At 42.5% G+C, this 27,085-nt stretch overlaps 1 protein-coding gene across 8 annotated transcripts in view; it reads left to right on the top strand.

Moving 5' to 3' along the window:
* The first annotated feature begins 1,204 nt into the window (after positions 1–1,204).
* The window catches only part of Brd4 (bromodomain containing 4), a 79,579-nt gene continuing 53,698 nt past the window's right edge, over positions 1,205–27,085 (top strand). For 4 of the 8 annotated variants that reach the window (XM_063263751.1, XM_008765171.4, XM_017594916.3 and 1 more), the window contains exon 1: positions 1,629–1,768. The gene's annotated coding sequence lies outside the window, so the exon portion shown is untranslated. Of the gene's footprint in view, positions 1,318–1,628; positions 1,769–1,788; positions 1,973–9,822; positions 9,967–27,085 lie in introns of those variants that run through there. The other 4 variants (NM_001100903.1, XM_039079416.2, XM_006241073.5 and 1 more) reach the window with 4 other exon arrangements.

Genomic DNA, 27,085 nt, shown 5'->3' with positions numbered 1-27,085 from the left:
CAGCCTGATCTACAGGTTTTAGGATAGCCAGAGCTATACAGAGAAACAATGTCTCGAAAAATCTCAAAGATCTTCTGTATTCCAGGTTGGGATGTTTTGCAACCCCCGAAGGGGTCACATACCTAGTTCAGAGTATGCTGAGAGCTGATTTAAGTCTTCAAGAATTAAAGTTGGGGCTGGGGATTTAGCTCAGTGGTAGAGCGCTTACCTAGGAAGCGCAAGGCCCTGGGTTCGGTCCCCAGCTCCGAAAAAAAAAGAACCAAAAAAAAAAAAAAAAAAAAAGAATTAAAGTTAATCTGGAGGACAAGGAGAGTGCCCTAGGCTTAGAGATCAGTACTGATCAGTCCTCAGATCTACAGAGGCCAGTCATGAAGGTCTGGGTGTGGTGAACACACGTAATCTCGTTACTTGGAAGGTTGAGGCAAGAAGGTTAAGAATTCTTAAAATCCTGCTCTGAAAAAGAAAAATCCCTGGCTTACTCCTTTTTCAGATATATCGATACAGTGATACGAGGTATATCTTCCTTAAGTTGATTCTTTAAGTCGAGTGTAGTGAATGTACTTTCAGCAACTGTCAGTTCACACTGCAGTACTACTAACCACAATCCCCCGACCTTAACGTTCTTCTATCATCTGTCTTTGAGGTCTCCGCCATCTGCTCTTTTCAGTTTGTCATCCGATCACTTAAGTTTTTGGATGTTTGTTTTAGGCTTAAGATCTTTTCTCTTCTTTCTTCCTTCCATGTGACCATCCCCATTCATCTGCAAGGTTCCTTCCCTGGATCTGCGTGTCGGCTTCCTCCAAAAAGCTCTGTTTTCTGGTGGCCCTGAAGACTGACTCCTCTTGTATTGAGGGCTCTCTTCTCTTGATCTTCTGTTTGCCGGGTACACAGCCTCATCCCTCAGTCCGCAGAGACCCTCGATTGTGCTCAAGAGCCCCCTAAGTCCCCACTCGGGAGTTTCGGTCTCCCGCCTTCACCGCTACAACCGCCGCGGGCTCTAGCGAAGTTCTCTGGTCCTGGGAGGACCGACGGGACGCGCACGCCGGGCGGCGGCGATGACGCGGGGCCGCGCGCGCAGCGTGCGTGATGACATCAGTGCGCTGGCGGCGGCGGCAGGGCTGTTTGTTCTGCTCTCCCGCAGCCGAGGAACCGAAGCAGTGGCGGCGGCGGCTGCGGCGGCGGCGGCGGCGGCTGCCGGCGGTGCCCGCAGGCAAGCGGGGCCTGTGAGCGCAGCGGCGCAGCAGGCGCGGCGGACGGGCCCCGGCTTGGCGCAGGCGTCCCGGACAGCGTGCGGCGGCGTGCGGCCTAGCGTCTCAGGTGAGGACCGGTGTCCTTCGCGGCCGCGAGGCGGGCTGCCGGGGGCCCCACGGCGCGGCCCGCGTAACCTGCATTGCGTAATGGAGCCGGTGCGCCACCACCTACGCCATCGGCGCGGCGCGGGGGTGGGGAGGCCGCAGTTTCGTGGGCCCGGAGCCTGCTGCTGCTCGCGCTCTGCCGGGGCCGCCCGCGCCGTTGGTGCGGCGGCGGCCGGGTGGGCTCGTGGACTAAGTATCGGGGCGGTTGCGGCCGCCGCTGTCCCCCTTGGCGCGGGCTGCAGCAGGGAACGGGACCGGGGGCGCGGGCGCGCTGGGCGGCGGGACGGGAGGCCGGGGGCGGGCGGGGGGCGGGCCAAGCTCCCGGCACTTCCTGCCGCCGCCATTTTGTCAAGTGAGGAGGAGGAGGAGGAGGAAGCTGCTGCCGCGGGATCTGCGGTGCGCGCCCGGCCCGTGTAAGTCCGGGCCCGGGATGCTGGCCGCGGGTACTGCTGGTCTCTCTGCTTGCGGTTCCCCCTTGGGGCGGGCCGTTCCTGCGCGTTTTGCCCTGGCGCGCTCTCCTTCCGTCAGCTGGGTCCTCCTGCCAGTGCTGGGATAGCGAGTTCCCGCTTCCATAGTCTCACCTTTCCGGCTGTCCCTGGAGCTCTGCCTAGAAAGAGGTAGAAGATCTTGTCCACAGGGAGAGGGCTTCCACCACACGCCTGCTCCAGGCGGGACCCAGGGGACAGGAAGGGTGACGAAGGACCAGGAGTCCCTCTCGACCCACCCACTCACTTGCACCCTGGAAGCCCACTCTTTGGGTGCTTTGTTTTGAAGGATCTCTGCTTGCTGACGTTCCTTGCAATGGCTTCTTACTTGCAGGAGTGTGTCAGGCAAGGGTGGGGATGTTGGGGAGTTGTGATTCAGCAAAATGACCCCCCCCAACACACACACAAACACGGAAATAACATTTAAACGAGATGCCCCCGAGGCCGAGCTAGGTTGGAGATGGGAAATCCCACGTTGTGTAGTGGACAGTGTGAATACTTTTGCTCAGGCTGGTGGATGAGTCATGTGCTTCTGCTTAGTGGCTGACCTCCCTGTTACTCAAGACAAGGTTTTTTTGTTTTTTGGTTTTTTTATTAAAGTGTTTTAGCCTGCTTGTTTACTTGTTTATGCTTTTCGAAATCTGGTGAGATTATTTTCTGTGTGTGTATACATGTTGGATGCTAGTGATCTTTTGCAGCAGCCCTCTTGAGGATCGAAATGTGTTTTCTTACCATCAAGGGGGGTATTAATAATCCCTGGTTACTAAAAGCCAACTTGCAGTGTACTTCTAAGTCAGTGTGCTCCTCCATGCAATAGTAAAAAGTTGAAAAATTTTTATGTATGGAGATGTCAACTTTCCTAAATTGTTAGTCCCTGGAATTGGTAGAGTTAGAAGTTGTAAAGAATGTCATGCACAAAATTTAAAAGGAATTGTGGACGTGTTAACAATTTGAAGAAGTCTTTAGATGGCACTCTGTTTTATGGGCTTTGCAATAATTTATAAGAACATTGTTTTCACTTTAATTTGGATGGGGAATGATATTTCGACGGAGGTTATTTATAGGTAACCAAAGCTTCAATCAGGAAGGTTGGAGAAGGTAACACTGTCAAATACTTCGAATTGAATTAATCAAATCTAGAAGGAAAAGCCCCAAATATTTCTGTCACATCTTTGGTAGCTGATAAAGTATTTAAGGACTCAAGTTTTTTTAAGTGGTATTAGTTGGTCTTAATTGGAAGTAAACCTCTTCTATCTTGTAGCATTCTGCACATGCAAATTGCTAAAGATAAGGGATCTTGCCTACTGATGAGAGAAAGCTAGGATACAAAAATGACTGGGGCAGTTTGAATGTTCTGAATGTGTGTCTAGTTTGGAGGGATGTAAGGGGAGGGAATTATCTAAAGATTGCTGGAGAACCTTAGAACACTAAGTAAAATTTCCACTAAATTATTGAATTGTTTAAAGGAATTTAGACTTTGTTTCCAAAAGATAATCCTTTTGAGCCAGTTTTTGTGATCTTTGTACCAAATTACACTTTCCCTTTTAGAAATACAGACCAAGGCAGTATTTTCAAGTTATACAATTCAGGCTACTGAATGACTTAAGAGTTAGAAATTCTGTAGATTGGAGATTATTTTTAGTAATATTTGTGCACCATATATATTCTGCCTTTGGAGACCAGAAGAGGGCCTCAGATCCTTCTGAACTAGAGTTACACATGGTTGTGAGTAGCTATGAGAATGCTGGGACCAGAACCTGGGTCCTCAGCAAGAACTGCAGTTACAGTTACGTGAGTTCTCTCTTGTGACTGGAGACAGTGTTTTGGGACAAGGTTGAGTCCAGGCTATCCACAAACTTGGCAGTCGTCCTGTCTCAGCCTCCCAAGTGCTGGGGGCCACAGTGTCCTGCTTGGAGTCGTTTTTAAAGAAAAGCCATTTTGGGCAGTCAGTTTCAACAAGCCACTGTTATGGTCTCTGTGGTTATGTTTGCTGTTTAGGGTTTGGAAGGATGGCTCAGCTGCTCTTCCAGAGTACTACAGTGGCAGTGTACAGGGAATGACCTGTAACTTCAGCTCTTGGGGAACTGACACTGTCTTATAACTTCCTTCTCCCATGCAGGCACAGTGTACACACATGCAAAATAAAAGTTAAAATTATGATGTCTAAGTTTGAATGAACTTGTGAGATTGACACTGTTGGTTGGAAAGAAGGGCATGGTATCATAGCCTTTTAGTCGCAGCACTCAGCAGCTAGAGAGGCAGGAGGATCTCCAGTTCTAGAATAACCTGGGCCACCCACTGATTCTGTGCTCAAGAAGGAATGTTTGTCATTGAAAATTGCTAATGGAGCTGGGTGTGGTGACTTTGGCCCTTACTCCCTAGTACTCTGGAAGCAGAGGGATCTTTTGAGGCCAGCCTGATCTACAGAGCAAGTTGCTGGATAGCCAGGGCTACATGGAGATAACAAGAAAAGCTAAAAAACAACCAACCTACCAAACAAAAACCCTTGCTAGTACTATCTGATAAGTCCTTGTGGTTTTTACTCTAGTAAGAAACACTGGACATTTGCAAAGTGAGAGTTGTGAGAAAATCCTTTTGCTGCTATTTCACTTAGTACATGTGGTATGCACATGTAGCAGATTTTTTAAGTTCTACAAGAGCTTGTTTGTTTGGCTTTGCTTTTCTTGTTCTGTATTGTGGACTTGGTACCTAAAAGGACATCTTAGCAATTGGACAAGAATTTGCCGTACATAGTACTGAATGCAAGTTTATTAAAACAATACTGTGATTTATAAGTAAGGTTTTTTTTTTTTTTGGTTCTTTTTTTTCGGAGCTGGGGATCGAACCCAGGGCCTTGCGCTTCCTAGGTAAGCGCTCTACCACTGAGCTAAATCCCCAGCCCCTATAAGTAAGTTTTAACTAAGATAATAACATTGAAGTCTCTAGTAATTATGGTAAACTTAGTGAGTCTGAGCAGTGTGGCACACAGTTGCTTAAGTGTACTGCTTCGACTTTCTTTCCTATTTAGCAGTTTGCAAATGTGGTGAGTGGGTGTGGGCTGTTTCAACCCTGACCTGTAGAAAGTATTTTAAAAGGGAGATGAAGTGGGTACTAAATGTGTATGGGCAGCATTTTTCATGTCTGTCGACAGGACTTTTTTGTCCTAGTACTAGCTGTGTAGTCCAGGCTGGCCTCAGACTCAGAGATCAACCTGTTTCTGCCTCACCAGTGCTGGGATTAAAGATACGCACCTCCTGCCCTGCTACCTTTTTTTTTTTTTTTTTAAAGATTTATTTATTATATATGAGTTCACTGTAGCTGTCCTCAGACACACCAGAAGAGGGCATCAGACCCCATTATAGATGGTTGTGAGCCACCATGTGGTTGCTGGAATTTGAACTCAGGACCTCTGGAAGAGCAGTCAGTGCTCTTAACCACTGAGCCATCTCTCTCCAGCCACCCTTCCCCCCCTTTTTTTATAAACAGAACTTTCATGTTGCTAGTAAAATACTGGCTACTTTAGAAAATGTTGGACACATTTTTTATTATGATTTCATGTATAAGTATACATTTCTGTAATTCATCCCTCAATTTCTATAATGATTTAATTTTGGTATTCCAAGTGTTTGAGTAAAATTTTGTGTAATCTGAGGTTGTTACCTGTAAAATTTTATCAGATGTCTTTTATTTTAAAGAATAGCTTTGTGATACATAATTTACACAATAAAGTATATCAAATTTTAGTGTGGCCACAGAATTGTGCATCCATCACTGTAATTAATTGTAATCAGTCACAAAGAAACTGTGATTCTGGAAGCTACTCTACCCTCCCCTAGAAACTATAATCTATTCTGTACACGGATTCTTTCCAGATACTTTAACCTTTACTCTCTGTCTTCTTTCATTAAGTGTGCTTTTAGATTATGTTCATTCATCCTCAGTCACTACTTTATTTTCTTTCATAGCATGTGTTACTTTCTATTTATTCATTCATTCTTTTTTTTAAAGATTTATTTATTATATGTAAGTACACTGCAGCTGTCTTTTTTTTTTTTTTTTTTTTTTGGTGGTTCTTTTTTTCAGAGCTGGGGACCGAACCCAGGGCCTTGTGCTTCCTAGGCAAGCGCTCTACCACTGAGCTAAATCCCCAGCCCCTGCAGCTGTCTTCAGACACACCAGAAGAGGGCATCAGATTTCATTACAGATGGTTGTGAGCCACCATGTGGTTGCTGGGATTTGAACTCAGGACCTCTGGAAGAGCAGTCAGTGCTCTTAACCACTGAGCCATCTCTCCAACCCTATTCATTCATTCTTTTGTTTGTTCTGGTCCCCCCCCCCACCCCCCCAGTTTCTCTGTGTAACCTTGACTGTTCTGGAACTAGCTGTGCAGACCAGGTTGTCTTCAAGTCATAGAGATCTAACTGCCTCTCAGCCAAGTGCTAGGATTAAAAGTGTACACCACCACACAACCAGGGTTGGGGATTTAGCTCAGCGAAAGAGCGCTTGCCTAGCGAGTGCAAGGCCCTGGGTTCGGTCCCCAGCTCCAAAAAGAAAAAAAAAAAAAAGAAAAAAAAAGTGTACACCACCACAGCCTGTCCTATTTATTAAGTCTTAATGGATAAAATCGTGGGCTTGAATAATAGTTTTCACTTTTGGGAGGGAGGGAATAGTGCTCCTTATAAACACTTCTTTTTTTTTTTTTTTTTTTGGAGCTGGGGACTGAACCCAGGGCCTTGCGCTTCCTAGGTAAGCGCTCTACCACTGAGCTAAATCCCCAGCCTATAAACACTTCTATACAAGGTCAGTTATGGTGGCTCTTCGGAGTCAGGGACAGGGTAGAGAATTGGTGACCAGCCTGGGCTACATTTTGAGGCTCTGTTTATAAGCAAAAAAGTTTGTATACAAGTATTTATGTGGATATGGATGAATTTTATGGGCCAGATCTTTAGGAGTGATTTGATAGGTCAGATGGTAATCTTTTTCATTATTTTGAAGATGTACAGAGACTGTTTTGGTGTTTTTTATTTTTATTTTTTGTTTTTGTTTTTCAGTGGAGGGTGTTGAGACTGACTGGGTCTCACATAGCCAAGGTCCTCCTGTCTCTACCTGAATGTTGGAATTATAAGTGTGCACCACCATCATTTATATAGTGCTGGGGATCATATACTAGGCTTTGCTCATGTTAAGCAAGCACCGTACCATCTGAGCTGTGTTCCCAGCCCTGCAGAGACCAACTGCATTGCCTTTCTAGTGCTTGTATCATAGTGTTGAAATGAAATAACATTTGAGATTCGGAAGTCCAAGAATGTAAGTGCTTGTACATCAGTGTGATACCCGTGTGTATATAGGTGAAAGTCTGGAAGAAGTAGCCAAAATTTACCCCTTTTTAGTTTTGCTTTTTCAGACTAGGTGGTTCTGGTTGTCCTGGAAAACTCTTCATTTACATCAGGCTGGCCTAAAGTCACAGAGATCTGCCTGTCTCTGCTTTTGAGTGCTGGGATTAAACTTGAGCACCACCACTTCCAGCCCCACATTTTGTATTCTTAAATTTATTTGGGCATATGTGTGTGTCTGCCTGCGTGTGTGAAGTATGTATAGAGTATACTAATTTTATGTGCATGTATGTTTTACCTGTATATATCTGTGTACTACATTCAGGCCTGGGGTTAAGTAAGGATGGTTGTGTGGGTGCTGGGATTGGTTAATCCTTGGTCCTCTGTAAGGTCAACAAGTGTTCTTAACTGCTGAGCCGGTTCTGTTTGGCCTTTTTCCTTTGCTGTTTCAGTTTTTTAAGACAGGATTTCTCTGGAGAGCCGTAGCAATCCTGGAACTCAACTCCATAGGCCAGGCTTGCTTCAAACTCACAGAGGTCTGCCTGCCTTGGCCTCCCAAGTGCTAGGATAATGTGTTGTGCTATCACTACCCAGCTATTCATCCATCCATCCATTCATCCATTCATATGTTTTGAGACAGGAGTTCTCTGTGTAGTCCTGGCTGTTTTGGATTCCCTTTATAGACCAGGCTGGCCTTGAAGTCCTGCCTCTGCCTCCTGAATGCTAGGATTAAAGGTGTGTGCCGCCACACCTGGCAGCTTTTATTTTTGAAGATTTTTTTTTCTCCCAATCTAAACAGCATGCCAATCTTAATAAAACCTGTATGTGCATCTCCCAAGGTACACCACAGAACATATCTTATTCTGAATAAATTGATGAGAGAGTGTCTAGTGTTAGGTTTAAAACAGTGTAGACATACACCTCTCTTCAACTCCACGCCCAAGGGAATATGGAATCTAGGGCTTCACAGACACTCGCCAGGTGCTTACTCCAGTGCTGTAACTGCTACAGCTTTGACTTGCCCTTTATTTCACTTTTTTGTAACATTTGTCTCACTGTGCAGACCCCGCTAGCCACTTACTGTTTGCCTCTGTCTTCTAAGTGTTGTAATTAAAGGTGTGTACCACCACACCACATCATTTTTCATTTTATCTGAACAATAGTAATATGTGGTCATTTAAAGAATTTGGAAAGTTAAGTTTAAGATGTTTTTAAGGTTGAAAGTTCTTTTGCTGGGCGATGATGGTACACTTACGCCTTTAGTTCTAGTACTTGGAAGGTACTAGATAGGCAGATCTCTGAGTTTGAGCACAGCCACGGCTACACAGAGATCCTGTTTTGAAGAAAACTAAAACCCCCCCCCCCCAATTTATCTTTTAATCCTATCTTTGTTTCTTTTCAGTTGTTTTACCTATACTTTTATAGCATAATTGAATTGGACTCTGTTAGGAGTGGGTGTCTGTAGAACTTGCACACACTAGTCAGGTACTTTACCACTGACCTATAGCCCTCGCTCTGTGGAGTTTGTATGTATGTATGTATAGTATGTATGTATTTATTTATTTTTTCTTTTTTTCGGAGCTGGGGACCGAACCCAGGGCCTTGTGCTTGCTAGGCAAGTGCTCTACCACTGAGCTAAATCCCCAACCCCTGTATTTATTTATAATTGTGAGAGAATATGTGAGTTTTGGTGCACAAGTGAAAGCCAGAGGACAACTTTTTAGATTTGGTTCTTCTCCTTTATGTAGGTTCTGGCAATCTCTTGTCTGGTCTAAAACTCTTTGATCTACTGAGTACCTGCTCTGGTTGAATTTTTGTTTTTGAGACAAATGCCCTCAGTAACCCTGGATGCTTTTGTAATCCATGATCAACCCTGTTTTTGCCTCCTAATTATTGGGATTACTGCTATGCACCAGCAGAGCCTGGCTAGTTTTTGTTTTACCAAATTACTATACAGGTGGGCATTTCAAAAAGTAAGTACTTTAAAGTACCATGTAAGTCTACCATAATTTCTATTTTTGGATGTGGTTTTCAGATTTTCTCTTTCATCTCTAGGAATAAGACCACTAGATCAGAAAATGTGTATTTGAAATTTTTCTGTAAGTTACTCTTCTAGAAAGATTGCATTCATTTCCATTTCTTTTGGCAGAATTTAGCAATCTTATTTATACAAGTGAGGTTTTAACATTTTCTCTTCATAAATGACAGTTGTGTGAACACAAAATATCTTTTTTTAGATGTGTTCTCAAGGCTGTTGAGAAAAGAAAATGTTCTTGGCATTTGATCTTTTTACTCCCCACTTGCCCATAGTAAGCCCCTACCCCCAATCCAGTCTCCTGGTCCTGAAGCCCCTGCTATCTGAATGCTTTTGGATGGTGACTCTAGGGATCTAAGCAGCCAGCCTCTGGTCATTCAGTCACAGCTCAGTTTTGCTGTTCTACTCCTAAGACTTTAGAGCGTGTCATCTTGATTCTGGTGCTACTGCCTTTCAGTCTCTCCTCATTTGTCCCTGCCCTTCAAGAAGCCTGTCTCTGCCTATTTTGTATTAAAATAAGTGTCTTGTATGGCATAGATCTTGTCACCAATCCAGTGTTTTGTTTTTTTTTTAAATTAATTTATTTACTTTATATGAGTACACTGTGTCTTCAGATTCCAGAAGAGGGCATCAGATCCCATTACAGATGGTTTTAAGCCACCATGTGATTGCCGGGAATGAAACTCAGGACCTCTGGAAGAGCAGTCAGTGCTCTTATCTGCTGGGCCATCTCTGCAGCCTTCCACTACCCTCTTAAGGTATATGCTGTCTGCTTGCATTATGTAGGATAAAGAAAGGTGGGAAGAGGATACCAGGCAGGCATAGGGTATGTCCACAGCTAGGAATAAGTACCCTAATGAGCAGGACTTGATTTTCTAGGCAAGTCACCAGATGATATAGATAGCATTATTCTTCTCCAAGTGCTTTCCAAGGGTGTTATGTCTCCCTCCTACCTAGCAAATTTCAGTAGACACTAATGTAGGAGATGATATAAAGGTGGGAATTGTCTATCTTACCAATAGCGAGATTAAGGGCAGAACAATGGGGTTACTTGAATGTACTACTTATAAAGGTATTTGTTTTGAGATACTTGTTAGAGTTTAGGGAAATGATCCATCCAGCAGAAGCAGTTCTGGTGATGTGACTTTATGAAAGCCAGAAAATGCTGCTGGAGTGTGAGGGCACAGCACGGTCGTTTCTCCAGACCGTCATTGCCTCTTGGCTCTCATTTAAACTGTATGGATGTCCAGATATGGTTGAGAGTATTCTGGTTCCCTGCAGGGGATTGGTAGGATGTAGCTGGCAATTGGATGGGCTAATAAGTAGGTACATGTAGTTCCTCAATGTTATGCTGGGGTCTTGCTTTTGGATTTTGGGTCTTGACCACAAGATCCAGTTTCTTAGGAAATTCCATTTTGTTTGTATGAACAAACAAAATGTATAATTTTTAAAAATACAAATAGGCCAGATAATTTGAACATTAACCCCAAATTAAGAGAAATTGCTGGGTGTAGTGGTTCACATCTTTAATTCATGAGGTGGGCAGAGACAGATCTCTTGAGTTCAAGACTTTCCTGGTCTGCAGGCCAATCAAGGCTACATAGTTGAGACTTTGTCTCAAAACAAAAACAAAACAATTGACCAAGTAAGAGAAACTGAGTAAATGTTGCATCTCCTGAGTGCTAGGGTTAATGGTGTATCATCTAAATGGTCTTACCCCCCACCTCCTTCCATAAAGAAAATCATGTTAGTCCTTCCTGTGTACAAAGGCCCTGGAACTTTGCTGCAGGAAACAGTGGTCTTTGTTGGGTTGCACTGTGTACTAGAAGGAGATAGCCAAGCTCACTGTCAGGGTTCAGACCTACTCCTGTCCAAATCATGTTCTCTCTGTAAGCCACAATTCTGACTTATAAAATGGCTTATAATCCTAAACCTTGATGTGGAAAAGGATGGCACTCTTATGTGTGGCTGAATTTGAGGGTGCATCTTACTGTATTATTACTGTGCTGTATTGCTATCCATTGGGTGTGAAAGGGGGAAACCAGTAGCATTTGTTTTGGAAAGAACTGGGACTGTTTGTCCAGGTCTTTTCTACTTTGCAGTGGCCACTCTTCTTGGTTTCCACTCAAGGTCGAAATTGCTTATTTGTTTCTAGCTGCTGTTACATCAAGAGACTTGTGCACCTTGTGAAGATAGTGCCAAGGGAGAGGTATTGCTGGGCTTGGTATTATGCAATTTCCAGAAATACTAATTAGTAATTCTTTTGTCCTTGAGTATGGTTAGTATCCCCAGTTGTCCTTCCTCAGGCAATGAGACAAGACTACAGATGTAAAAAAAAAAAAAAAAAAAAACAGGAAGAGGACTAGTTAAAGGAGACTTAAATTCGAGGACTTTCTATGTGAAATGGTTGGCATTCACTTTGAGGAAGAGTGTATTTTCTGGCAGCTGATCATCATTGTGTGGTTGAAATGAGAACCACATGGAATATAGGGGCTGTCCGTGTGGTTCAGTGGTGGGGTGGGGTGGTCATACAGGGCATAAGGCTGTCTGCCCTTAGGCTACTGTGATCTCCCAGGACTCAGTTTCTTGTATATAAAATAGGGTGAAAGGATTAGGTTGTAGAATCTGGAGATTGAGGGAAAGACTGTGTGTTTGTTTGTTTGTTTGTTTGTTTGTTTGTTTTTTTGTTTGTGGTGTGATCTTTGTAACCCAGGTTTGCATCTAACTGGTCAATGCTTCAGTAGCTTTCTGAGTGCAGGGACAAGTGTTGAGTCACCTCACCCAACAGTAATTCTTTATCTTTTTTCAAACAGTGGGTCATAAAATGGATTAGCGGGTTAAGATAGGACAAAGAATATCATACATTCTAAGGCTAGTTCATAAAACCTTTGCCTGAGTTTATTTATTGAAATGTCTCTTATCTTCTCTCCCCTCTTCTCCTTTTTAATTTTAGACAGGGACTTTGTTGTTGTTTTGGAGACTGGATTCTCTGTTCAGTCTTGGCTGTCCTGGAACTCACTCTGTAAACCAGGCTGGCCTTGAAGTTGATATCCACCTGCCTCTTCCTTCTGAGTGCTGTGATTAAAGGCCAGGTGGCATCACCATACTGCTGGTTTTGGTTTTTATTTTTTGATTAGTTTGTGTTGCTTAGTGTTGTTGTTTTCCCACTTACCCAAGTGTGTTCTTGGATATGCTTTCTAGCAGCAGGTGAAACGCAGTTTCTGTTCTTTGTCCTCAGTGCTTGGTAGGAGTTTGTGTGTGGTAAGGGCTGAGGAAGCAGGTAGTAAAGATCCTGCTAAGTGTTTGGAAGCAAGTGTTTATAGACTGCTTATGTATTCTATGTGTGCTGGGTTGTGCTGTGTGGTAAGCTACTTGTCTTCTATTTTTAGTACTTTCCTCATGTCTTTTTTTTTTTTAAGATTTATTTATTTCACATATATGAGCACACTGTAGCTGCCGTCAGACACACCAGAAGTGGGCATCGGCTCCCATTACAGATGGTTGTGAACCACCATGTGGTTGCTGGGAATTGAACTCAGGACCTCTGAATAACATATGATAACATATGATGAACATACAGCCCGGCATACATCGGCTACATAGCAAGTGTGCCATATTATCCTCTTCCCCTCCTGCCAGAAAAACCCAAAGAGATTTAAAATTAAAATGAAGATGATAATGGGATTAAAAATATCAGAAAAGTCTGTTAGTAGCAGAAGTGAAAGACATGGTTTGTACTTTATACGGGTACAGAGGTTTTTTTGGAGACTCTGCTCAAGGGAGGAGTTAAGCTGAATCTCAAAGTGGGCAGGAGGATTCAGGCTGCTGGTATATAGGGTTCTCAGTTTGGCTGGAAGTAACCCCCAGGAAACATGGGTGAGAGGCATACACTGTTAAAGAATTGGAAGGAAGTTTTTGTTGAGAAGCCAGATAGGTAAGTTTCAGTAGACTTACAGTATTGACAGTGTGCTAAAAGATGTTTTAACTCTGTCTTCCATGCTTGTAGAAAGAAGCAACTGCAGTTTCATGATTGGCTACACTTTTCTATAACCAAGCTTTTGTAAAGTCTTCTGCTTACCATTCTTCTAGTGTTACAATTTATTTAGATTTCTTTATCAAAATAAGCTCCATTAGAACAGTCATTTCCCTATGGTTCTTGCTGTTGAAAGATTTGTCAAAATTAAAAGACCATTGGCCAAGAATTAGACCAGTCATACTTTTTGCTAAAGCATCAGTAAGCCTAGGCACGGTTGGAGAGCCCTTTTAGAATTTGAAGAATGTTCTGGTTCTTTAAGAAAAAAAAAGTATGTAATCTATGGACCTTAAAAACAGAGACCCACATTTAGGATGGATTTACTGTGTTTACTTCTGCAGTGATAAATTCTTTTTATTTTAAGATATTTTTTGGAGGCTTATATATACATCCTGCACTTGTAAAGATTTACAGACTTTTGACCCTAAATCAGTCTGAGCACTCCGTAGTTGTCCTTTCAAACGTCCATGGGAGGGTTTTCTAGAGTCCTCAAGTTACCTCTGTGTCAACAGTGTTGCCTTGCTGCAGCTGGGTGCCCTGTGCCTCACTTTATCACCTGTATACTTTAACGGGGATGGAGAATTTCAGGGTGGTATAATATAATCTATAAATGAACCAAGGTCATTTTTTCAGAACTCTGCCCTAACTTCTGATTTCCACATCTCTGCTGGGTTTTGGTATTGTCATGGAGCCTTTGCTGTAGAAAGTAACCTAATGGCCTTAGCCAACCTGTTGATTTATTTGGTGGTGTCGAATATAGGTAGGTTTAGAAGATATGCATAGCTATGGTGTCTTATGTGGCTTAGTGCCTGCTCTGAGTTACAGGACAGTGGGTGAGCCATGTACTTGAACATACAGGGTAAAGGAGGCATTTTGTGGGAAAGCACAGCACATGAGGTATGCAAACACACTATACCAGGCTCTGTTTGGGATGTCACTCTATTCTCCTTCCCCACATCACTGCCTAGTGGAAGAAATAGGAAATATAATACCATAAACTTAATACTTCTGTAATTGGGGCAGAATTGGGTTAGAATGGAAAAGAACTCATTACTATTAAGAACAGTGCAGTGTCTATTATAAACTCTGTTATCCTTCCCTAATTTCTAAGGTTTGTAATTTTCTGTATGTATGCACTAGTGACTTTTCCTGCCTTCATTTACTATTTTTAGCTTTTAATTACTCGAATTTCTTAGCTTAATTATACTTAGTGTAAAGGCATAACTTTTTTTTCCTTGTTTTTAAATTGGATATATTTCTTTATTTACATTTCAAATGTTATTCCCTTTCCCAGTTTCCTGTCCATAAACCCCCTCCCCTATAAGAGTGGCCACCCCCCCCCATCCACCCTCCCTTACCGACCTCACCCCCCTCCCCCAGTATAGTTTCTTAATGAGATGCTGAGTTTTTTCTGGCTGCTCACTCCCCCACCCCCAGCTCCATCCCCATCCCCCCTTTAGATGGTGGTGGTGCTATTGGATATTGAGACCAGGACTTTGCATGTGATGGGCAGGTACTGTAGCCATGGCTGTATGGAGATAGAGCAATTTTCATTGTACTTTTTTTCTTCTTTTTGTTTTTGTTATTTTGTAGTCAGCTGTGGCAGTACAGACCTTTATTCCTATTCCTAGCACTTGGGACGTAGAGGGAGGCATATATCCTTGGGTTTACATCCTACTTTATATAGCGAGTTTCTGGTCAGCCAGAGGTAGAGAGGCTCTGTATGGGTATTTTGTCTGCATGCATTTCTGTGTGTCTTTGTGACCATGGAAGCCAGATGAGAGTGTCAGGCCCCCTGGAATTAGAGATACAAGTGTTTATTGAGCCCCATGTAGGTGCTAGAAATGAATCCAGGTACTCTACAAAGACCAAGTGCTTTTAACTGCTGAACCATCACTCCTCCTTTTTCTCATTTTACTTTTAAAAACTTACCTGACTGTAAAAAATGATAGCAGTGGGGTTGGGGATTTAGCTCAGTGGTAGAGGCAAGCGCTAGGCAAGCGCAAGGCCCTGGGTTCGGTCCCCAGCTCCGAAAAAAAATTAAAAAAAAAATGATAGCAGTAACCTACTCAAGTAAGAGTTTGGTTCAAGAATATGTCAAGAAAAACCTAGTTCAGAGAAAATGGTAGAAGTGGTTAAGTAAGCTCCAGGCAAAACTTACTCTTAAACTAACTCATGATCAAAATATAATTTGCTGCAACATAATTATTTCTCCGCCTCCAAAGTCATACTCCCTTCTTAGTGGATCCTGGTTTCTGTGGCAGGCTACTGTCATGCTTCATTACTGTGATTTCTCATTCCTTCCAGCCACACACCCCATTCTTCCTGGGCCAGTTTGGACTTCACAGTGCACTTGCTCAAATAACTTAGTAAATCATTCATTCATTTCTCTAGCCATTTCTCACTTTGTGTTTATTGTATTGTGAAATGGGGAAGATCTTGTTTGTATCCTTGGCTGGTGTGGAACTCCCTGTGTAGACCAGCCTGGCCTTGACCTGCTGTGATCCTTTTGCCTCTGACTTAGAGGAGTGCTGAAATTACAGGTGTGTGCTATCGTATCTAGTAACTCTCCAAGTTTCTAGAACTTCAGTGGGTTATCTAGCCTGGTAGATACTACCCTGTGCATAAATGAGGCTTTGAAATAGTCTGGAGAATTCAGTTAGTGCTGTTGTGAATTACTTTGACAGGCTTTAGAAACAGTGGCCTCAATTTAGAGTCTTGTCACTGTTTTCTTGTGGACATGGCCCTGAAGGCAGGAAGAGATGCATACTGCTAATGCAAGGGGAGATGTAAGCAAGACCTAGTATCTTCAATATTGCCTGCAGAAGTTGGTGAGAGGTGCCAGGGTTCTGGGGAGAGAAGAGAAGGCCAGCATTTAAGGTGACAAAGATAATAATATTGAGCATGGCTGCATCTTTACTCTAAAGTTAAAAATGAGAGCCTGGCTTGAGAAAGCCAGACTCAGATTGGAATGAGAACACTGGTAGTAAATGCAGCTTCATTGGAAGGGCTTTTCTTGCCCTCACCCCATCTATTCATCCTGTTATCATACAAATTATTTAGTACTTAGCTATGTATTATTTCTTTAGTTTTCAGAACAGAGACTCTCACCCAGCTCACCCTGAACCCCATTTTGTGAGTGGAGCTTTGAGCAGGACTACCCATTTTGGCACATAGTCTTGTGAATGGAGAGAATATGAACAATGGTCAAGTCGGGACTAAAACTGAACTATACTACTAAGAAATGCTGCTGGAAGTTCTACTTTGGAGGCAACGGAAGTCAAGATGAGAAGAAAGATTTACCTGATGGTTCATGCAAGATGGCTTCCAAGTTGTAGAATTGGACCTTGTGCACGCTTGGAGAGTTTTCTGGTGTTTAAATGTCTGCTCATTGGGCAGTTAAGCACCAGGAACCATCCAGGTGCTGGATGTGAGAACTGAGCAGTAGATAAGCTTATGAAACAGTAGTCCTCAGAAGGCCATCATAGAGCCTTGGGATTGAGGGCTACATTATACAAATTGTTTCTCAAAAGTGCCTCAGTGCCTCCCCTCCAATAATATAATAAAGACCACTTTTTAAATCAGTTGATGGATACTTGGATTGTTTCATTTTTTTTTGAGCAATTCTGAGTATTGCTGAGTAATTTCTGAGTAATGCTGTCAATTTTCATACATGAGGTGTTTTGGTTTTGTATAGATGTGCTTCTTTTTCTTTTGGATGTATACATGTATGGATAGAAGCATAGGTTTTGTAATACTGGTGTTTAAGTAGTTCCCAGGGAACCGCCAGACAGCCGTCCAAAAGGTGTTGTGTAGTAGTACTCAAGACTGGCTTGGAACTCCTTATATAACTTAGGCTAGTGTCAAACTCACTATCCTACTATGGTTTTTCTGGATGCTAGAATTAGTGATTTGTGTCATTATACCCAGCTAGTAGTTGTGTTGGTGGTGGATACTGTCTCTCAGTCTTGTCATGTGACACACCAGTTACTGCGGTGGCCTGTGTGAATGCCTGTATATGCATGATGTAGTCAAGGTGTTGGAACTTTTTTCCTTTTTTTTTTTTTTGTGCACATGTGTGCGCTTATTCAATTTATTTTGTAGACATTTATCTACATTTGTCATCAGATTTTTTTTTCTTCTTTTTTGTTCTTTTTTTCGGAGCTAGGGACCGAACCCAGGGCCTTGCGCTTGCTAGGCAAGCGCTCTACCACTCAGCTAAATCCCCAACCCCATCAGAATTGTTTTTATTGAGGGTACAGAACAGGCACACTGAGAGAGTAGTGTTGGACTGGAGAGATGAGATGGCTCAGTAGTTTAGAATACTGACTACAGCACGGATGGCTCTTCTAATGGTCCCGGCAACCACATGGTGGCTCACAACCATCTGTAATGAGATCCGATGCCCTCTTCTGCTGTGTCTGAAGACAGCAACAGTGTACTTAAGTCTTAGTAAAAAAGATACAGACTTGTTAAAAAAGTGAGTAGTGTTGTCGTGAGCATTCCACATGTAAGATGTACAAGTTTCTCAGCATGGGTCAGTAGGGATGCTGTTGTAAAATTACCAAGTATTTTCTTTTTTTTTTTCCTTTTTTTTTTTTTTTTCTTTTTTTCGGAGCTGAGGACTGAACCCAGGGCCTTGCGGTTGCTAGGCAAGCGCTCTACCACTGAGCCAAATCCCCAACCCCACCAAGTATTTTCAAAACAATTGTTAGCAGTTTGACTTGGCCAAGTTTTAAAATGTTTATTTACATTTTCTCTATCAATAGATCAACAGGTTTAATTTTGATGGATGTGAAATGCCATTGTGACTTTAATTACAAAGATCTTTTTTTTTTTTTTTTCTTTTTTTCGGAGCTGGGGACCAAACCCAGGGCCTTGCGCTTGCTAGGCAAGCGCTCTACTGCCGAGCTAAATCCCCAACCCCAATTACAAAGATCTTGAGCATTACATCTTTGTGGGTAAAGTTTGGTGGCCCTTCTGCGTGTCACTTAGAGTATCTTTTGATTAATGTATGTGAATTTATTAACTTCTCCCTTGTGTTTGGCAAGAGCACTGCTCTGATGCCAGCTATATTCTTTGTTGAAAAAGTTATAAAAAGGTGCTTTTATTACCATCAAGCCTGGTGACCTGAGTTTGATTCTAGGACTCAGTAGGAGAGAACTGACACCAAAAAGTTGTCCTCTGACCTCTACAAGTAAGCAACATATGCATCCCCTTATCAAATAAATCTTATTGAATACTTAAAATGCCTTTTAAAATGTTGTAAGTTTTGCCTTTCGTTTGTGTCAATTTAAGGTACAGGTAAAGGGGTCACACAGATTCTAAATGGACTGGGTTTTTTGTTGTTGTTGTCGTCGTCGTAACTAATGAGCTTGTTTGTTTGGTTATAAATCCAAGGTCCTGTATTCTTTTGTGTTCAAGATCCTCATGAAGTTGGAATACAGTTAGCTGTGAACCTTAAGTCTTAGTGTAGACTATCAGTAATTGCTTGTTGATCTGTGGACAGACAGCCTTATTCTTTAGGCATGTGGATATTCAGTGAAAGTTGGCACTTAACTGGGAAAATTGCTACGTGTGGTAAACAGTTAGGACAACTCAGTAAATCTCCTTGTAGGGCACTGTTGGCTTGCAGGTACAAGGGCTTAATTCCCACCCGATGTTACAGTTTGCCTCATCATAGTTACGCAGTTTAGAAGTGAAAGCACAACCCTGCCTTCTGGGAAAGAAGCTAAGGAGATAAATCACTAAAGTGCTTGATTTGCCTTTGTGGAAACTGAGAACCCATGTAAAAAAAAATTAAAAGTCTAGACAAGGCAGCATCTATGTGTAATTTTAGTATTGGGAAGTGGTGACACATGGATTCTCTGGGATTCTCTGGAACTTGCTGGCCAGTCAGCTTAGCCCACTTGGCAAGCCTTAGGCTGGTGAGAGATAGTGTCAAAAAAGCTCAACCACACAAGGTGGGTTGATCCCAAAGAAAGATGTGACAGTTGTCCTCTGGCTACCATGCTTTGTGCGTGCTCGAGTATAAGCACAAGCACACGTGCTCACACAGATACACAGACACACAGACACACACACACACACACACACACAGAGAGAGAGAGAGAGAGAGAGAGAGAGAGAGAGAGAGAGAGAGAGAATGAATGAATGAGACTGTAGCTACAATTTCCTGTATCCCTGCTTAGGTCACAACCTACTTATAACTGTGGTAGGAAGCCCGGCAGCACTGAGCTGAGCTAAGCCTTCTGGTGCAAAAATGGTTGTTTAGAGAGAACCATGTGTGCCCACACACACTAAGTGTTCCTGTGGGCAAACAGACAGCAGGGGAGCTGGTGACTTGTGCCACAACATGTCTTCTCTGAGTGATTTGTGAAGAGATAGAATGGATTGGAATTGTGTGGTAGGTTTAAAGATGTAAGCAGTTGGGGTTGGGGATTTAGCTCAGTGGTAGAGCGAAGGCCCTGGGTTCGATCCTCAGCTCCGGGGGGGGGGGGGGGAAATGTATTAAAAAAAAAAAAAAGATGTAGGCAGTGAGAATAGCTTTAAGTGTTCTCTGGAGGAAGGTAGGGAGCCCTGCCCCTGTAGGGTTTTGGTTTTTCGAGACAGGCTTTCCATGTATGACAGCCCTGACTGTCCTGGAATTTCATTTGTATACTAGACTGGCCTCAAGCTCACAGTGATCCACCTGTCTCTGCCTCTTCAGTGTTGGTATTAAAGGCATGCGCCACCACTGCCTGGCTAGTGGACATTTCTTTATAAGTTGTACTCTTAGATGTCAGAGCGAGGGCATCACACATTCAGAGGTCATTGAATCTCTGCCTGGCTTGCTGATGGGGCGTCTTGTGCAAGGAGTGTTTGATAGAATGTTTGCGGGTGGGCAGAGTCCCATTATATTGCCCAGGTTGGCCTTAAAATGATTGTTCTGCCTCAGCCTTCTAAATAGTGAGAACTCTAGGTACCTGCCACTATGCCTGGTCTTGTTGCATGTTGTTCAGGGGCTTTGTCCTGTGTCTTTCACAGAGAGTGTAATAATTAGCCATCAGATGTCTTTTTCACTTAATGATCAATGATCATACTGGGAAAAGTGGAAACATCCAGTTAAGTGGGAGTAGTTAATTGAGACTGGCCTATAGTGATAGAAAAGCAGGTATCTATTTGTTCACACCATAGTTAAAGATAACAAGTAAGGTGTGTGTGGGTACAGTTGTTACCCCACTTACACCCCTCCTCCCGAGATGGGTTTTTCTGTGGACCAGGCTGGCCTGGAACTCACAGAGATCTCTACGCCTCTGCCTTCCAAGTAAATTAAAGGGATTAAAGGCATGACCGCTATCACCACCTGGCATTAGTATAGTTTTGAATCTAAATACTACTATGGCTTACCTTGGACATAGAAATAGGTGCTATATGCCAAGTGGCCTTTTCATTAGCCTTTTCTACCTTATGGTCATGACAGCTGCATGTTTTAGTTCCAGAGACAGATTTGTCCTTTTTATTGTTGCTTTTTCCTCTAAACGTGAGGATGTTCAGTAGGGCCACTTCCTCTGCCTAGGAATTTTTATCACCTTCTTATTCCCGAAGACACAAGTGTTGTTGGAGATTTCAACTCCAATAAGTTCATATAAAAAACACACGATCTGGTTATTATAATTATAAGCTATATATCTAGATTGGGCAGGTCTAACACTATACTAATTTATTCCTCAACTGTAAGACCCTTTATTACTTGTGGTTTCTCCTGGCCTGTGATTCTAGTCCATCTGGCTTGCATTCTCTTTCCTTCCCCTCTCATCCACTTCTGCCTCTCTACCTGCCTCCACTCTCAAACCTCCAGCCCCACCTTTCCCCTCCACTGCCCAATCACAGACCTTTATCGACCAATTAAAGCGGGAAGAAGGTTCACATACTTTATGAAAGACCTTGGCTTCATTTTAAAGTGTTTATTAAATCTCTAGTAAAGATACTTGTGTGTTGTGGGTTGGCCTGGTGGTTTTTTTAGTCTCATGTTAATTCTGCTTCCTCAAGCCATGCTCCACTTTTGTTTTAGAGAAAATTCTGGCCTGAGCTTAACAAATAAGTCTGGTTTGGAGCTTTGTTTTTATTGACCTTTAGTCTCTGTGATTGAACATGTGACACATTGTATAAATTGTAAGCTTGAAAATTATTTTCAGTTTCTAAATGTGTGCATTTATTAAAATATTTATGTCTATGAATGTTAAGCAGTTTTTTTGGTTTTTTTTTAATTATTCGTGTGTATGAATATACACTGTCCTTGTCTTCAGAAACACCAGAAGAGGGCATCAGCTACTATTATAGATGGTTGCCGGGAATTGAACTCAGGACCTCTAGAAGAGCAATCAGTGCAAGAGCACTGAGCCATCTCTCCAGCCTGGAAAAATTTTTTATAAAGACCTATTTTTTTCTTTTTTAAAGTATGAGTATTTTGCATCCATGTATATGTCTGTGTACCCCAGGTGTGTATGCATGTGTCAGCCTGGTACCTGCAGAGGTAAGAAGTGCAGATCCTATTAGACAGGAGTTAGAGATATGAGCTGTCATGTAGATACTGGACCCTGGTCTTCTGGAAGAGCCACCGGTGTTCTTAACCTCTGAGCCCATCTGTGTTACATGATCTCTTCATGTTGTATATGCTTGCTTGCTGGCTGTTTGTTGGCTTTTGGGGGCAGGGGGTGGGGTGACATGGTCTTATGACTTATCTTTCTGCCTTCATATCACTAGTAAGTACTCCATTACTCAAGATCCCAGCTACATTAACCAACCCCCTTCTCTTTTTTGGGGGGGGTGTTGGTTTTTTTATGGAGGGGGGTTGAGAAAGGGCTTCTCTTGTGTGTATGCCTGGCTGTCCTGGAGCTCAGTCTGTAAACCAAGCTGGCCTTGAACTTAGATACCCACCTGTTTCTGACTCCCAAACTCTGGGATTAAAGGTGTTGGCTACCACTTCCAGGCTGTTTTCTTTCTTTGGTTCTCGGGTGGCTGTTGTTGGGTTACTTTCAGTGGATAAATGATTGTCATTTTTCTCAGGGAGCTGATTTCCTAGTAGTGGGATGTATATCTGACAAGGTCGGTTTAGTTTAGTCGTTAAAGAAACTGTAGTTATTCATCTTCTTTCCCTCACCTATCTGAAAGAAAGAATGAAGTTCAGTCCTGTGCTTTGCTAAGCTAGAGCTTTTCTCAACTGAACCATCTCTACATTCCCTTCTTGACATTTAAGGGTGTAATAAAAGAGACCAAACTAGACAGTACCATGCTGTTTTCTTGTCAGAATGGTAAAAATGTAAGTTGAGGGCGCTTAAGTTTCACAGTTACATATATATGTATCTGAGAGAGAGAAAGAAAACCTGATAAAAGTTAGTTTTGCATAACTGTACTGGATAGTTTAATATAATGTATTTTGTTTAATTTTTATATAAGGTTAATGGGTCTGAGGAGGTGGCTGAAGGGTTAAGAGTACTTGTTCTTGCAGAAGATCAGGGTTCAGTTCTAAGCACTCACGTGCTAACCTACAGCCACCAGTAGCTTTTAATTCCAGGGGATCTGATGTCCTCTTCGGACCTCCATAGGCATCAGAGGCAATAGGCACTTATGCCTGTCTTTTCATGCTCATAAGCAAAACACACACATAAAATTTTTTAAAAACTAGAAAAAATCTGAGGTTGGTGATAGAAAGTCATCTCTTTTTTTTTTTTCCCCCTCTTTTCTTTTTTTCGGAGCTGGGGACCGAACCCAGGGCCTTGCGCTTGCTAGGCAAGCGCTCTACCGCTGAGCTAAATCCCCAACCCCGAAAATCGTCTTCTTGAGCTAAAATAAATGCTCAGGATCACAAAAGGTCATGGTCTATAGGAAGGTCTTGCTGGTTTAGAAGAATTTTGCGAGGGGCAGCCGCTGTCAAGAGTACAAAGGTGCAGCTGATTATTCACTAGTCCACCAGAGAAATAGGTGGCTCTTAGGACGGAGCAATCTCTTGTCATTAGCTTTTCGGAGTTAGAGAAAATGTTCTGCCCCAACTCAAAATCAGGTGGAAGGTGCTTTAGAAACTGATTGGGAGGTGAGGGAGACTGGTGCACGCACGCACGCACGGACACACACACACACACACACACACACACACACACACACACACACACGTGCTCGCCTTGTTTCTCTCAGGGCTCCACTTGAATTAACTATGCATACTGCTTTTGCTTTCTTAAAAGACATGTTGGTTTGTCTCTGAACATCCTATTCCAACGTGTATGAATTAATTTTGTGATTAATTTAAGCTCCAAACACATTGGGGCCTTCCAAACCTGCCAGGCCCCTCACTCACTCTGATATTGCTTGTAATTTCACGTTTTTGTATCTGCATCCTTATTTCTAGTGTAGAACTTTCTGTTGATATTCCAGGGGAGGTAATCATAGCATCTGCAAAGAAAACAGTTATTCCCTCCCACTTGTGTCTTTCTCTTGTTTCCTTTTGTTATTAGATTAGTTAAGACTGGCATACAAGTTAAAGGACTGCCTTGCTTGTTCCAGATCATAAAGGTTAAAGCCTCTAACTCCTCAGTGTTAAGGAGGTGTTTTTGTGAGTGCCATACAACAGTCTATCCGCTTCAGAACATTTTGGAAGATCACTTGAGAAGGGCAGATGCGGGGTTATGGAAATGGGAAAACCTAGTATATTTGAAGAAATCGTAGGTCTACTATTTCAGCAAGAGAGTTATGGAAACTTAGTGTTCCCGGGTCCTATAACATACTGGATGTACTGATGTGTTAGACATATGGTCTGCAGACACTAGTGGTAGGCTGGCATCCCTGGACTGCAGTAGAATGCTGTTGTACAGCTTTTTTAGCAAGTTGGTTCTCTGAGGTTGACATGCATGAAAATTTTCCCCCCATAGACAGGGTTTTTCTGTATGTAAGCCCTGGCTGTCTTGGATCTGTTTGTAGACTAGGCTGGTCTCAAACTCATAGATATTCGCATGTCTGCCTCCCGAGTACTGGAATTAAAGGTATGCACCACTATGCCTGCCACAACAGTATGATTTAACTGTATGATTTGTTCCTTGACTGTTGTCCAAGACGTTCTTGGAACTTCAACACAAGTAAAAGTATGATGTTGAATGTTTTTTGGCGTTAGACATGCTAGTTTGCTTTCTGAATGGCCTTTCTGGCATGGAACTTGCTTGTCCACTTTTCTCTGTCCTTGACTGCCATGCCAGTTTACCGGTGCCTAGGGTCCCACAGTCCCACAGTGCCTCAGCCTACCAAGGAGCTTAGATGTCAGCTGAGACCTAGAACCGTGGGCTCTGAGGGACTCAGTGGTTTTGTTTTTTGTTTTTGAGTTAGCCCTGGCATCCAGTCATCATTTACAGTGTCCTTCCCTGGGAACCTGGCAGAGAAGCCTCAAACATTGGTTCAATCTGCCCTTGGAAGCACAAGCCTGCCCTAGGTTGTTAGTTGTCTCTGATGTATTGAGAAAGCGTCTGAAAACGGTAGAAGGAGAGAGAGTGGAGGTGATTTTCCAAGGCCAATTCTTTTCGTCATTCCGCCTCTCTAGTCTCCTTGTTTTCTAGCCACAAGATAGCCAGCTGTGTGCCAGTTTTGTGCAAAACTGGTAGTGAAAAAGTCCTTGTCTCTTCTCATTCCCATGTTTGCTTTCAGTCTGGATACAACACTGGGTCAAAGAAAATCAACCTGCCAGGGTGTATCCCCTGAATCAAATTGGAGTTCTCTGTAGTGAGTGAGAATTCTGGAATTTTAAAAACAGAAAAATAATAAGACGTTTTGTTTTAATCCTCAGTATGGGACATAGGGCTGCTTCAGATTGTCCACAGTAGCTGACTATGATTTGCCACTTGCTCTAGTAAGGATGTGATTTTGCCAGTTGCAGATCATTTCTGAGATTGTGTGACATTTGGAATTTTGAACTTTTCAGAAGGTATATAAATGCCAGGGCCCCCAAGAGATGTGGTGGCTGGTTGGTTGTTGGTTGGTCACTGTTGGTTAAGATTTGTCTAAGTAGTTGTGGGCAAAGAAGACAAACTTAGATATCTGGCAGCAATGTTGCCCCCTTTCTTACCCCTGACTTTTTCAGGGATTTCTTTTTCTTTTTTTTTTTTCCTTTTTTCTTTTTCTTTTTTTTTTGGAGCTGGGGACCGAACCCAGGGCCTTGCGCTTGCTAGGCAAGTGCTCTACCACTGAGCTAAATCCCCAACCCCTTTTTCGGGGATTTCTATCCTTTTTTTCCTCTCTTTTCTGGTGTTAGAGGGTTGGAGGAAAGGGGTGAAAGAAAGAACCCACAAAGTAGCAAAGACAGCTACAGTTCTCCAGTCTAGAGACTTGATCCTTTCTCTATTGAACTGTCTATCCAAGCCTATTACAGCTTCGGAAATGTGGGGAAAGAGAACATTATACTTAGTTATATCCACTTATGTTTAGTTTTAGGTTATGAGGACATTGATGCCAAATTACATTGTAAATACTCAACAGATTTCTGGTGTGTCTGACATGGCTCTATTCATTGATTTTGATTGTACAGTGGTTCAGAGTTATGATTTGAAGGTTAGAGTCATCAGTGAAGGTTTAGAAACTAATAACACTTGGTACTTACTTAGAGACCCCTTTTGAAGTCTGTAGAGATGAGCCAAGTATCAAAAACTATAAAGGTGTCCTAGATGTGGCTGGTCCTGCAGTTCTGCATACTGCCACTTTCTGGTCCTACACTGTGTCAGGAGCTGAGTTGTAAATTCAAACCCACAGTCTGTGAGATGAGATACATTCTAGGCAAATTGTACTTCTGGATTTGTGTGACTTTTTTTTTTTTTTTAAATACCTGTTGCTAGATTTCTCTTGTTGAGCATCAGTTTGTTATTTGAAGGTAGAGATAATGATAGTTTGTTTTCTTATGGTCCAGTTGGCTGCTTTGGTTGGTGAAATTAATTCTTACCATCCTCAATGTTGAAGCTATTTCTGTCTGTCATTTGATATGGAAAGTTTTCAATGAATGAACTTTTGATACTTTTTTTTTTTTTAACATTGAGTAAAAGTACCTTTGCCACTATGATTGTACTGTTCAATATTCCTGGAGGCTCAAAAGCTTTAGGTTAGCATGGGCTTTATAATGAAAGCCTGTTAACAGAATAAAACAGAAACAACTGTAACTGTCCATCTGTAGGAAAGGTGAAAAATATGCAAAATATAATTATTCCTATGAAGTGTAGTATCCTTCAGACTTAAAAGGGAAACCGTCACATGTTATATCATGGGTTGGTCCAGATCACATTATACCAAATGGAAATATCCAGAGACAAGTAGATAAATGATGGTGTTTTTCTACTCAGAGATATTTGTGCAATCATATAGATAAAGGTAGAGCAGTGGTTTCCAGAGACAGGAGAAAGGAGTTAATAATTTGTGAGCAGACTTTGTGTTGGGTGATGGGCAAGTTTTGAAGAAGAATCTGAATGATGACTGTATTACAGTGTAAATGTACTTAGCCCTACTGAGTCATATGCTTTCAGTGTGTAACCTAGACTGGCCTGTACATACCTGCCTCTGTCTCCTTGGTCCTTCTATTGATGATGTGCAGTGTTCTGAGATAGTCGGTGAGTGTACCTATCAAGGATTATAGGCTTTTGCACTCTCCTGTCAGTTATAAAGTCTTGACTGAATTTTTGTTTTGTGAAACAGCATAGCTGGTATTGACTTGTTGCTTGTTGTCACCATATTTTTACTAAGTACCACCTTCCTGTGGCTTATTTGGGGCAATGTTGTGAAATACAATTGGTCAGGAATTCTTAAACTACCCACTCTGGTGTAATTAATAAGTTGAACTGTTG

The sequence above is a fragment of the Rattus norvegicus genome, chromosome 7, assembly GCF_036323735.1.
Source record: "Rattus norvegicus strain BN/NHsdMcwi chromosome 7, GRCr8, whole genome shotgun sequence".
In the NCBI taxonomy this organism is placed as follows: Eukaryota; Metazoa; Chordata; class Mammalia; order Rodentia; family Muridae; genus Rattus; species Rattus norvegicus.
This window is presented reverse-complemented; position numbering and strand designations above follow the sequence as displayed.